The sequence below is a fragment of the Manis javanica genome, chromosome 10 (genome assembly GCF_040802235.1).
Source record: "Manis javanica isolate MJ-LG chromosome 10, MJ_LKY, whole genome shotgun sequence".
Taxonomy (NCBI): Eukaryota; Metazoa; Chordata; class Mammalia; order Pholidota; family Manidae; genus Manis; species Manis javanica.
Window position 1 is genome coordinate 28,741,362 of NC_133165.1, and position 12,795 is coordinate 28,754,156.

A 12,795-nucleotide genomic window follows, 5' to 3' on the forward strand; every position below is an offset into this window, starting at 1 on the left:
ATCTACCTACCACTTCAGCATTTTATTAAAAATAAAAATAATAATAATAATAGGAGAAATGTGGGATCAACATATAAATCAAGTACCAAAATCAAACGAATATTCATATTTGACCTGATTGTTTATAGGTCATATTGCATGATCAAAACCGAAAGTTTCTGTGATGAATGCCCTTGTACTGTTCACCATGTAAGAATTTATTCACTATGTAAGAATTCGTTCACCATGTAAGAACTTGTTCGTTATGCTTCAGAAGATTGGAGACTGACGAGAATTAGGCTTGAGATGGATTAACGATTGTACATTGAGCATTGACCCCCCTATACTGAATTTTATTGTTGTTAACAACCATTTGATCAATAAATATGAGAGATGCCCTCTCAAAAAAAAAAAAAAATTCAAACAGTTATAGCCAGGCCCTTATCAACTCCCACCCCCACCCCCACCCTCAGCCCGAGCAGCTTCCACCACGTGGCCCTTTGTTAATAACTTACTGTTAAAATGTTTAAACATCCTAGTGGGAATAAATCCAATTTAGGTTTTATACTCTTTCCTAACAGGAGTGACTGCCTAATGGACACAGTTTCTGTTTGGAATAACAAAAAGCTTCTGGAAATAGATACAGATGATGGGTACACAACACTGTGAACATAATGCCTCTGAACTCTCCACTTACTGATGGTTAAAATAGGAGATTTTACGTGTATTTTACCACAGTTAAAAACAAATATTGGAACGGAGGAGTGGGTTATCATTATCTGCAGATAACATGACTGTCTACCAGAAAAACTCAACTAAGAATGCTCAGTTAAGGTGTCTGGTTATGAAAGTAACACTCAGGTCAGTAGTCTTCTCCACACCAGCAATACTGAGTTAGAAACTACCTTGGTGGAGGAATGGCACTCTGATCATGACTAGATATCACTCAACAATAGTAGCAAAGGCATAAAACACTGAAAAATTAACTAAATAAAATGAGTAGGCATATGAAGAGGGCTACAGTGTCTGGAGCTGCCCAAGGAATGCTTGTTGAATGAATGAATAATTACACATTTTTCCAAAGGGACATAAAAGAAACAAGAATAAAAGATGTATCCTGTTTTAAAAAAACAAAAGCAGTGATGAACGATGGCATTGATAAGCCTGTTGATGAATATGAAGACACATACTATTGCAAAAAAAAATAAAAACACAACAATGAACTTGTTTGGAATGGTTAAAAATGATGTGTGCCTAGTAATAATACACTGGGCACCAACAATGAAAGATGAGACTACAATCTTAGCAATTAAAGTGAATCTAGGTTAAGGGTCTATGGGTGTGCTTTAGACTGTCCTTTCAACCATTCTGTAAGATTGACATTTTTCAGAACAAGAAGTTGGAAAATTTGTGAAACAGGGAAATCTGAGCATTGATTAGACTTTTCAAAGCTGCTAAGGAAACATCGCTAATTTTTTTCAGTGAGATAATGGTATTGAGGATAGTTTTCAAAAGTGTCCTCTTTTAGAAGTGTATCTTGAAATATATTGAGGTAACATAATATGAAACCTGGATTTTCAACGTTTTTAATGGGAAAGGATTTAGTGTATGTATGGATGAAACAACATTGGCCATGAGCTGACAGTTGTTGAAGCTGGCTGAGGAGTATGTGGGGGTTGAGTATGATTTTCTTTTGATTCTTGTATACATTTGAATTTTTCCAAATAAAAAGATTTTTTAAATCAATGACTTTGTTTTTGTTTGCAGCTGACATGATTGTCTCTCCAAAAAATCCCAAAGAGTCAAACCAAAAAGTTGCTGGAACTACAAAGGGATTACAGCAAAGTTGCAGGATGCAAAGTTAATATACAAAACTCTATTGCTTTCCTATAAACCAACAATGAACAATTGGAATTTGAAGTTAAAAACATAATATTGTTTATGTTAGCACCCAAAAATGAAATACTTAGGTGTAAAGCTAGCAAAATATGTATGAGACCTATTGGAAGAAAACTACAAAGCTCTGATGGAATAAATCAAAGATTCAAATAAATAGAGAGATGTTCCATGTTTATAGACAAGAAAACTCAAAATTATTAAGATGTCAGTTCTCCCCAACTTCATCTATAGATTCCCTGCAATCAAACTCACTGGACTCTGCACGGCTGGCATCTCTGAGTCCAGGGTCCTGGGAAAGGAGCTGCCCGTCAAGAGCAGAGAAGGTTAAGAAAGGCAACAGCCTTAGTTGGTATCCCTCAGATGGAAGGGTCTGTCTGGGATCCTACCAGGACAGGGTAGGGCAAACCTGACTGGCTCCCCACCTTAGCCTCTGGGCAGCGGGCTGACCCGGCCCCCTGCCCCGGGTTCCAGAGCAAGTCCTGGGGTCCAAACAGTTGGTGAAGACTAGACACAGATGTCCTAACTGGGCACTGCTGAGGACCTTCTGCAGGGCCCCCAGCCTCAAGTGCCAATGGTGCCACATTAGCACTCTGGCCTGCCTGTGGGGTGGGCTGGCACCTGATCACAGAGGGCTCATTCCCTGAGGGCCCCTCTGGGAGGCAGCTCAGCCAGGCACAGGGTCTCCAGCTGCAGAATCCCTCTCCATGTGGCCTTAGCACAGCATCCAGCCTCCCTGAGCCTCAGTTGTCCCATCTGTAAAGTGGGGTGATGGTCTTACCTGTCTCAGAGGGCCATGGGAGCACCCAGTGACTTCCCATGTGCAGGGAGCCTGGTGGGGCCCTGCTGACCAAATGGCCCCTCCTGCCGGGGAATGGCTGCTCGTGACACATTGCTCTGACATGTACCCATGTGAAACAACCGCTTTATTTTGCTCTGATTTTACAGGTCTGTTCAGGAAGGGCTCTGTGGGGCAGTTCTCACATGAGTCTCTCATGAGGTTGCAGTCGGACGGTTCCGGGCACTGGGTGTCCACAATGGCTCCCTTCCCTGGCTGGCAGGTGACCCGCTGCCAGCTGAGCACAGGACTATAGACAGTGCCCACACCTGGCCAATCCAGACGGCAATCTCAGGGTAGTTGGAATCTCACACGGTGCCGACTTCCCCCAGAGCAAGAGCAAGTGTCCTGGTGAGAGATCCAGGCAGAAGCTGCAGGGGCTTTCCTGACCTGCCTCGGGTATCAGCACCTCCCCTCCCCTGCCACACTCCACTGGCCCGTGCATACTCCAGGCGAGGGCACCTGACCTGCTTCTCCGTGGGAGAGGTGTCCAAGAATTTGGGGCCACATCTAAAAACCTCTACAGAGACTTTTCCTGCACCCATCAAAAAATATTTGCTCAGGAGATGGATCAACAGAAGGACCATTTTTTTTAGAGCAGTTTTAGATTCACAGCAAAATTGAGAGGAAAGTACATAGATTCTATATCCACCCTCCCTGCCACCCACCCACAGACCTGCCCTGTGTCCCCATTATCAATACCCCTGCCAGGAATGGTTTCACTGGCCTAAAAATCCTGTGTGGTCCACCTGTTCATCGCTCCCTCCCTCCTGACCCCCTGGCAACCACTGTTCCTTTCACTGTCACCAGAGTTTTGCCTTTTCCAGACTGTCATAGTGTTGGCATCATAGAGCATTGAACCTTCTCAGACTGGCTTCTTTTACTCAGGAATGTGCATGTTAAGGTTCCTCCATGTCTTTTCATGACTTGATAACCCATTCCTTTTTAGCACTGAGAAATACTCCTCTGTCAGGATGGACCACAGCATATTTATCCATTCACCTACCAAAGGGCATCATGGTTTCTTCCAAGATGGGCAACTATGAATAAAGCTGCTATAAATTTTTTTTTTTTATTGCTGGCTCATATGGTGAGAGTATGTTCAATTTTATAAGAAACTGCCAAACCTTCTTCCAAGGGGCTGCACCATTGGCACCTGGCTCACTGATTTTTATTCCTGGTTAAAATATGCTGAGGTTAATCATCTCAAGATCAGGTCACTTCCGCCCTTGATGCCTTGGCCCGTGACTGGTTTGAAGGAATTCAAGTCAGTTTGGGCAAAAGGGCCATGTGCTTCTAGAAGGTGAGGCCTTGGCATGGAATCCTCCATCCGCTGGAGCAGATGGAGACTCTGCCAGACCTCAGGGCTGGCGTCTGGTGTGGACACTGGGACGCATGCCTCAGAGACCTCAGCGGCACCCTCAGACGGCACGCCAGGACAGGGCCTAGCGCAGGGCCCCCGGAGTTCTGGGACTGCCGCCAGCAATGGCTCCTCCGGCTGATGGTCCAGGGCACTTTGAGCCTGTGGCCCGTCTGACCCCGTGTGTTGACTATGCTATGGTTATGTGTGGACAAGGTTTCTGCCTGCTCGGGTCCAGATGCCGCTCTTCTGGACCCGCAGCTTCTCAGGTCACTGAGTCTGTGACCCCACCTGACAGTGTCGTGCTCCTGCCCATGCCAAACACAGTGTCAGGTTCTGGGGATGGGAGCAGAACCAGCCTCGGTCACCTAGAGCTGGTAGTTTCGTGGGAAGATAGACAGAAAAAGAGACAACCCCAGCCTGGTTTGGGACGTTCATGAACATCCCCCAGGTCCTGCTCTGAGGCCAGCAGGCAGATGTCAAGACAAGTCCACGAGGACCTGCCAGTGCTGGGCTTTCATGTCTGCAAATAGGGAAGCAGGCAGGTGGAGGGCCCAGTCCGTGCAAAGGCCCAGTGCCCAGATCACCAGTGTGCAGGGTCTCTGTGGAGAGGGAGGGACAGTCAGGGATGAGACAGGCTGGCAACCTGCACCCTGGATGTACCCCAAGTCCTCCTTAAGAGCAGCTGAGACCCACCCACAGTCTAAACCACCAAGGAGCTGGGGTGCATACGCCTGGAGACTCTGGCAGCCAGACCAATGTCTGCAAAAGCCCAGATCCACAGACTCCCAGAGCATTTGGGCCTCACAGAGTGCACTCTCTTCCGCACAAGGCCAAGCCCTGTTTTTGCCATACACACTCACCCTGCCAGGCTCCATGAAGGTAGGAGGCACTCCCAAATGACTGTTGGTCCTTCCACCAGCAGCTGGTTTTCCCCATTTTACAGGAAATCAGAGATTCAGAGAGATTGAGAAATGTGATCAAAGCCACACAGTGAAGCCAAGGTCCGAATCAGGACCGTCTTGCCACCAGTACGGAGAGGCTGGTCAGCAGAGCGTCAGTGGCAGCAGGGTGCTGGAGCTGACTTCTACAGCTCGAGAGCTGGTTGTGTGCCCCTCTTCCTGCCTCCACTTGCACCCCCATCACAGTGGTGGCTGGGAGCCAGTGTGGTAGGAGCATTGATAAGTGGAAGCTGGTAACTGCAAATTCAAAACTGGGCAGTTAAATAGGAGCCTGCTGAGAGGTGTGTTTGTGTGTGTGTGTGAGACTGAGGGGGCAAGGGGTGTTCACGTTTGTGTGTTCTTATATGTGAGTGTCTTTGTATGTGTGTGTATGGCTGCATGTGTGTCTGTGTGTGTGTGTTGTCTGCATGTCTGTGTATGTGCACTTCTGTGTGTTGGAGGTGTGTACGTGTATTTCTATGTGTGGCTGTGTGGAACTGTCTGTGTGTGCATGTCACTGTGTGTGGCCTCTCAAGCTGAGGATTGTGATTTCAAGTGAAATTCAGGCTGAGTCTGGATGACACTCTCTCCTGTGAAGCTCCAGTCTGCTTGTAAAGGTCCTTGAAGAGGCCAAGGACTCCTGGCTGCAGCTGGATGGGGGGCATGCTGGTGGAGCCAGACAGAGGCAACACCCGGAGGCAGAAATGAAGTCACATAACAGAGTCAAAGGCAGGTCCCCCCGGTCAGGGCCTGAGTGGAGCGCCCCCACCCTTAGAGGCTGCCCCGCACTGCCGCGCCCCTCGGGGTGTCCTCCACCCCCAGAGGCACCATGGACCTGCCGGAAGACCTTTCATGCCCTTTCCACAGCCTTTGAGAAAGCAATTGTTGGGGAGAATTCATAGTGATAAAAATATAAACTACGCTGCTTACAAAGTCCCTCGCAGCTTCAAAGCCCTCCTCTCGGCGTTGTCATGGAATTGACAATACCGATAAGGATCAAAGAGACCAGAATAGACTCGAAGGGCTCTGTTTCCCACTTAACTCTTAGAATCTTTTTTTCCTAAAATTCTGGCTCTCTCCTCCCTCTAAAGAATATTCCAGATGCTGCCATGCGACCCCCGTAGCTTGAATGCCAGCACCCTCTGCTGTCCCAGAACAGCACCCATCTCCTGGGAAAAGCCTGGTCCCCACCCCAGCCATGTGGCTGACCATCTGGCCTCCTGGGCACTGGGTGCCTTGTGAACCACGCGGGCCAATCAGAACTCTTCCCCAGGACTTACCACATTGGAATGAGAGCAGGGTCAGGCCCTCTTGGCAGCGGGAGCTGTGAGCCAGAAGCTGTGGGTGGCCAGAGACAGAGAAGGAGGGGCCCCCACATTCCCATCTCTGATTCCAGCCAGGGTCCCCTGGCCACAGCAGAGCCAGTCACCAGGGCTTGGAGCCGGAGGGCCGTGGCTGGTCAGCCGGTCAGGACAGGGTTCCTCCAGCAGAAAGCCCAGCATCACACATGCTCTGCATGACGGTTTTACCCACCAGCACGGGGCAGCCTTGGCACTCAATGGACTGACTGAATGTTTGCATCCCCAATCCATATGTTGAAATCCTAAGCCCCAGTGTGGTGGCATTTAGAGGTGGGGTCTCAGAGGTTATCCACCATGAGGCTGCAGCCCCCCAAATGGGATTAGTGCCCTCCTAAAAGGCTCTTGAGAAGTCCCCAGCCCCCTCTACCATGGGAGCGCATGGCACCGGGCGCCAGCTTAGAACCAGGAGGCGGGCCTCACCATGCACTGATGTTGGACCCCAGCCTCAGAACTGTGAGCAACACATCTCTGCTGTTCAAGCTGCCTGGCCTTTGGTATTTTGTTACAGCAGCCTAAACGAACTAAGAAAATATCTGTGATTGAGTGGATTATGAATAAATGAATAAATACACTTCCAGCCCTTCCCTGCCCTTGGAAGCACTTCATTGCAGGTCCCTCAGATCCCCAGGGGCTGACCAGGACCCACAGACCTGCTCCACCCTAGCCTGGATTCTCAATCCTCTACCCTGGGACGTCCATGCAGAAAAAGAGGGCAATGATCAGCAGGTCCAACCCTCTCTTTGTCAGACAGAGGACCTGACAAGTGCAAGTGTTTGAGGCCCGGAGCCCAGACTCCCACCTCCAGGACCCACCACCCCACATGCTCTCACAGCCACCAGGCACCTGACTGTACCTCCCTGGAGCTCAGAGGAAAGCCAGGCTGGCAGGGGTCTGGAGCTGGCTGCATCAAGGGGACATCGACGCTGACGTGGAGAGGGCCACGGAGAGCTGGCAAGACTGAGCAGAGAATCTGGGGCCCAGCCCCAGGGGGACACCTCATACACTGCTGAGGAGGAGGAGGAGGGACTAGTAAAGACACATGGAGGAAGAAGCAAGTCCAGAAGGGTGTCCTGAGGAGCAGGGTGGGGGACCCCCAGCAGGGAGCATGCCTTCAGAGAAGGGGGTCCAGGCAAGCCCCGCAGAGACACTCTGACCCGGGGAGCAGGGCGTTAAAGGCCCACAGGCACACAAGGCTGGGTCTGCTGGGAGAAGACAGTCCTAACCGGCTGCAGTCAGTAGGGGTTGTGGGGCCCCAGCACCCGCGCACGCCCAGCTTTGGCTGGTAAGCCCATCCTGCTGACAACTCCATGTGGAGAATCACAACTGCCACCCGCCCTGGCCCAGCTGCACCCCCATCTCATGGACGTGATGACCGAGGCCTGGGCCAGCCATGCAGCGGGGCTGCTGGGAGACAGCCCCAAAGGAGGTTTTGGACAGCCCTGCTGTGGCCCCCATTTCCTGGGGTCAAAGTGGAGAAGCCAAAGACAGCCACACCATCAATGATTAAACATCCCTTAGAAGCCCCAGAAAACTGAGATGGAACTAGATTGGGCCCCTCACAGCCTTTAGCTAAAAAGGGAAAATTAGGTCTGTGGGGTGTTAACCCACAAATTGCAGGAGTGAGAACGCCCGATGTGCGAGCCCACCTGGGAGAATGACAAACCCCATTGAGAAGGAGACTTTACAAACTACAGTGGGGGGTTCAGGTAGGTAGCATCCTGGGCACTGTGGCACTTGACCCCATGTCAGCAACCCCAACAGAAGTGTCAGATCCTCCCTTCTGGGGCCCACAGACACCCACTCAAAAACCACAGAAGTTTTGGCTAAAAGCAGAGTTCTTTTTCTCCCCTAAGAATATTTATTAGGCCCCATAAAACTTGGCTTGCTTGTATTTCGTAAAAGAGAGCATATTCCACATTTCCACCAAACCTTATATTGTGCACAAATTTCACTACAACCTTCCCCCTCTTCTCTCTCACCACCAACCTTTTTTCCCAACCCTCTCAGCCCCCAGTAGGGGTCAAAGGCCACCTGCAAGATCTTTGCCCTTCTGCCCATCAAGAAGTAGATAGTCTTTGTCCCTTCCCCTCAGGCCTGGGTGGGGCTTTGTGACAGCCACCACTGATGGACCAGCCACAGGTGGTTGACACCAGCCACGCACCTTGGGAAGGGTGCTCTGTGAGCCCCGAGGTGTAGTGCATGAGTTTCCTGTGGCTGCCGTAACAAAGTCCCACAAACTGGGAGACCTTCTCACCCACAAGGACAGGGTGGCTCTCCCCTCATCTTCACCATCATCGGGTGTTACCACTTTCGACACTTTTGTAATCATTTAAAGTTTTCCAGCCCCGACATGCCGCCCTCAGGCACGGATGTCTTAGGGGCCTTGGCTCCTGTTCCTGGTGGGGAAGCAGGGCCCAGGGTGGCATGGTGCACATGGGACACACACAGTGTTGGCTAGTCCTGCCACCCCAGCTGCTATGGCCCTTTCTGCTCTGCCAGCGCCACACAGAAGCCCAGGGTCACCATTTTTTGTTTGATCCCATGTTGTTTTCACAGCTGTGTACCTCTCGGATCCCAACAGAAAATGAGGATAAACCGGCGGGGGGGTTATTTGCAAAGGGACTGTTTCCATGAGTGTGGGCAGGGGGTCAGGAACCACGGGAACCCTGCAGAAACCTGGGGCAATAACAGAGCAGCTGTCACCACCCCTGAGCCCAAGGAGTCCGGGAAGGAACAGATGCTGGAATATGGAATGATAGTCACGCAAAGACAGACCTTGGGAAGCCGTGACCCCAGCAGCAGAGGTGACTCCCCAGGAGGGAGCCAGGGAAAATATGCCCAGACTTCACTCTCCTCCCACCCCACTGGCCAAACCCAGCGAGAAGCCAGGGGAGGCAGGAACCCCATTGCCATGGCCCACACAGGCCTGGCCGCCTCCTGGGGCCAGAGAAGAGGGGAGGGAACCACCAGTAGTCTGATGACAGCCACCAGGATTATCCTGTCTGGGGGCTGCAGAGAGATATGAGTCCTCTAGAGCCAGAGGAAGCCTCCCTCCGGACATCTTAGTCTTGGGAGGTTGGGGGCTCCATTGAGGGTCTGATGAAATCCATGATTCCACCTCCTGGCAATAAGTGCGTTCATACTCCTCCTGTTCCAAGTGGTAGAAATCCCACTCAAACAGCTTTATGCCAAAAAGGGAATTTACTGGCTCACAGGGTAGGCATCAGGTAAGGCTGGATCCAGGCTCACAACTAATACTGCTGGGGCTCTGCCTCTCTCTCTCCATCTCTATATTCTGCTCGTCCTCCTGAACTTCATTCTGCACATAGGTGCTTGGCACACAGCAGACAGGTGGTGCAGAAGCTCAATTTTGTCTTCCCAAGTTAGGAGGCACTACGGAAGAAACCCAGCAGCTAGACCCAGAAGAAGTTCCCAGGAAGGGTTTGGTGCCAGGCTTGCACCTTATGCCCATCCCCACCCAGCCACTGTGTTCCAGGGGATGCTGTCCATGGCTGGCCTCCTGCTTCATGACTGACAACCCTACCTCCCCCTGTGGTGCCAATGGGATGAGGGAGCTTTCCAAACCAACAGGCCCCGTGGTGGCCGCAGTCCGCCCCCTTGAGCACACCCCATTTCAGGGACCACAGACCACCCCCAGCCCCTTTCCTTTGCAGTTGGAGGACTGAAGCCACAGATCAAGGTCACCCAGCTAGTCAAGAACAAAGTTTCTCTTGGAAAGCCTGAAGCCTATTAAATCGTTAAACAGCTTTATCAGGAGATGTGCATTGAGTCTCCTTAATCCTCCAAGAGGATTAGGAGAATTCAACCAAGATAAGCTCCTTCCAGGGAAGAAACAGCCACCTTCCATGAACACTGTGCTTCTCCCTGCACAGAGAGTGGGTCCTGCGGCCAACAGCCCTGGGCTTTGTGCCGTCTCCACCTCATGATCTCATGGTGCTGCAGTGAGTAATCAACTGACATCAGTGCTGTTCTAACAGCTCAGGAAAGCCCCCCACAGGACAGGTGTCCTGTGCAGATGAAACTGCAGGAAGGAAGGTGTTGAGTCTGGAACCTGGGGTCAGGCCTGCCCCTAAATATGCAGGGCCTGGGGCAAGGGTCAAATGGCAAAAGGCCCACAGTCATAGGTCTGAGTTATAAATCAAGCAAAACCACTTAAACAAATGTGTTCTGTCCCATACCTTCTAACAGTCAGGTGTGAACTGAGCTCCCCACCAAGACACAGGGAGGTGGCATGTGGCACTCTGCTGACTTTTACCTCTGGTCTCCAATCCTAACCAACCCCTGCCTGCTACCTCCCCTCTTTTCTACCCCTGCCAGCCCCACGGCTCACTGAGAAATGTCACTCATGCATCCCAGCCTGCGCATCCAAGCTCTGTCCTGGAACCCCAAATACTCGTGCCTTTGGTCCCCTCTGTTAGGGGCTATGCATGCCAGCCACATGGCTGACCAATGGGGAGAAGCTGGCAGGGGGCTCAGGACCCCAAGGAGGCCTACACTGGGCCTTGAGCAGAGGCTCCTGACTGGGTCTAAGAGTGGTCTACTTGGCTGTGTCCACTAGGCAGAATCTGGGGGTGATCAGTGAGATGGACGAAGCCGGCAGCAGCCAGCACTGAGGCCCTAGAGAGCTGGGCTGAGAAGCTCGGGGTAAGTTCATGGGAGGATTTGGGGCAGTGGGCAGCTGGGGCAGCTGTGTGCTGGGAAAGGCGCTCTGGACGTGTGGGCAGGGGGCAAGAGGGGCAGAGATGCCAAGTGGCCACTGGGGAGACATGATGGAGAGGTGACCACATGCAGAGTCCAGGCACGGGGAGCCTGGGATGCGCTGGAGGAACCCCTGGGGGGCAGAGGACAGGACCCTAGATGTGGGGTGGGGGTGGGGGGAGAAATGGTGTGTGCTGGTAGGTGCTTAACAACTGGCACTCAGGTGGGAAAAGCCCTGATTGGTAACACTGGCTGATTTCTGCTGTGTAAGTACTCTCGCCACGCGATTTCAAGACACCAATAGGACGTCATGGATCAGCATCAGGAAGGGAAATGTGGTCTCACGCCCTCACGGGCACTGCCACCCTCTAGACACAGGACGCAAACATCCTACCAGCAGAGGTAAGAGCAGATAAGTAGGAGGGATGCGTCTTGAATATGTATTACTTTTGTACATGTATTTAATTTTTAATAATGACTGAGTATAACAACCATCTTGCAAAATTTCCTGAGAATGTAATAACTGTCTCTCCAGAGCTGGAGGGGCAGCGCAGCTCCAGCACAGCACTGAGAAGGCAGAGAGGAGCCATCTAGAATGTTCCCTCACTAAATCCCAGGGGCAGGAGGAGATAGGGGACTGTGCCCAGCGCCCCCCAAGTCATGGGCAGGCTGAGGGGCTCCTCCCCAGGAGGGACCCCCACTGTGCCGGCCCCTGCATGCTGCCTGCCCCCATGACAAGGGAGTTGCACTCCAGGTGGGGTCCGTCTGGAGCTCTGGAACTGCAGCGGGAAGCACCACCACTGCCGGACCCTGCAGCCTGTCTGCCGCCCAAGCTATTACTTCAACAAGGCAGCCCTCAGGTCTGAAGGCCCAGCCTCACTGAGAAGCCCCCCGCCTTGGCACAGGCCGCTTGAGATCAATTGTCACCAGGGTCTGGCAAGGTGCCTCAGGCTTTTTATTGCTGATCCTGCAACTGCAGCTAACAGTCACTGGGCACTGATTCAGTGCCAGGCTGGGTGTATCGATCAGCATATTGTTAATATAATTAGCAAGGCTCCCCAGACACAGCTGCTGTTGTCACCCCATCTACAGATGAGGCGGCAGAGCTTAGCTCAGAGCAGCTACGGAACTGGTCTGAGGTCACACAGCTAGCAGGTGGAAGGCTCTGGTCAAACCCAGATTTGTCAGGCAGCAAAGCTCGACTCAATCTTTCTGTTATCCCAGTGGGGAAAAGGACAGGATGTGGTGGGCACTGTGTCCTTCGGCCAAGTCTCTGGGAACGCTGACAAGGAGCAGGAGGGTCCGGGGCTGGGGCTGGTAACTTTCTCTCTCTCTTCATCTCTTTATCTCTCTCTCTTTCCAGCTCTGGCTCTGAGCATCCCCCTCAATGACCTCACCCTCTACGGGGACCCCAGACGGGACAAGCAGATAGATGGCATTCTGGACAAGGTGATCTCCCTACAGATGTCCTCCATCCAAGCAGAGCTGGATCTCGCTGGTGTTACCTTTCTATGTCATGAATTCTGCACTGGTGAGTTATCATCTTTATATTCAGAGAAAACAATAAAGCTATTTTCAGCTTGGGAACAAACAAGTTCAATGGTAAACAAAACCCTAAGGGCCGGTGCTGGGAGGCCTCACAGTCATCCTGTGTTGGCAGCTGTCCTCAGCTTGGGGCTGCGGGTGCGCAAGGGGGATGTG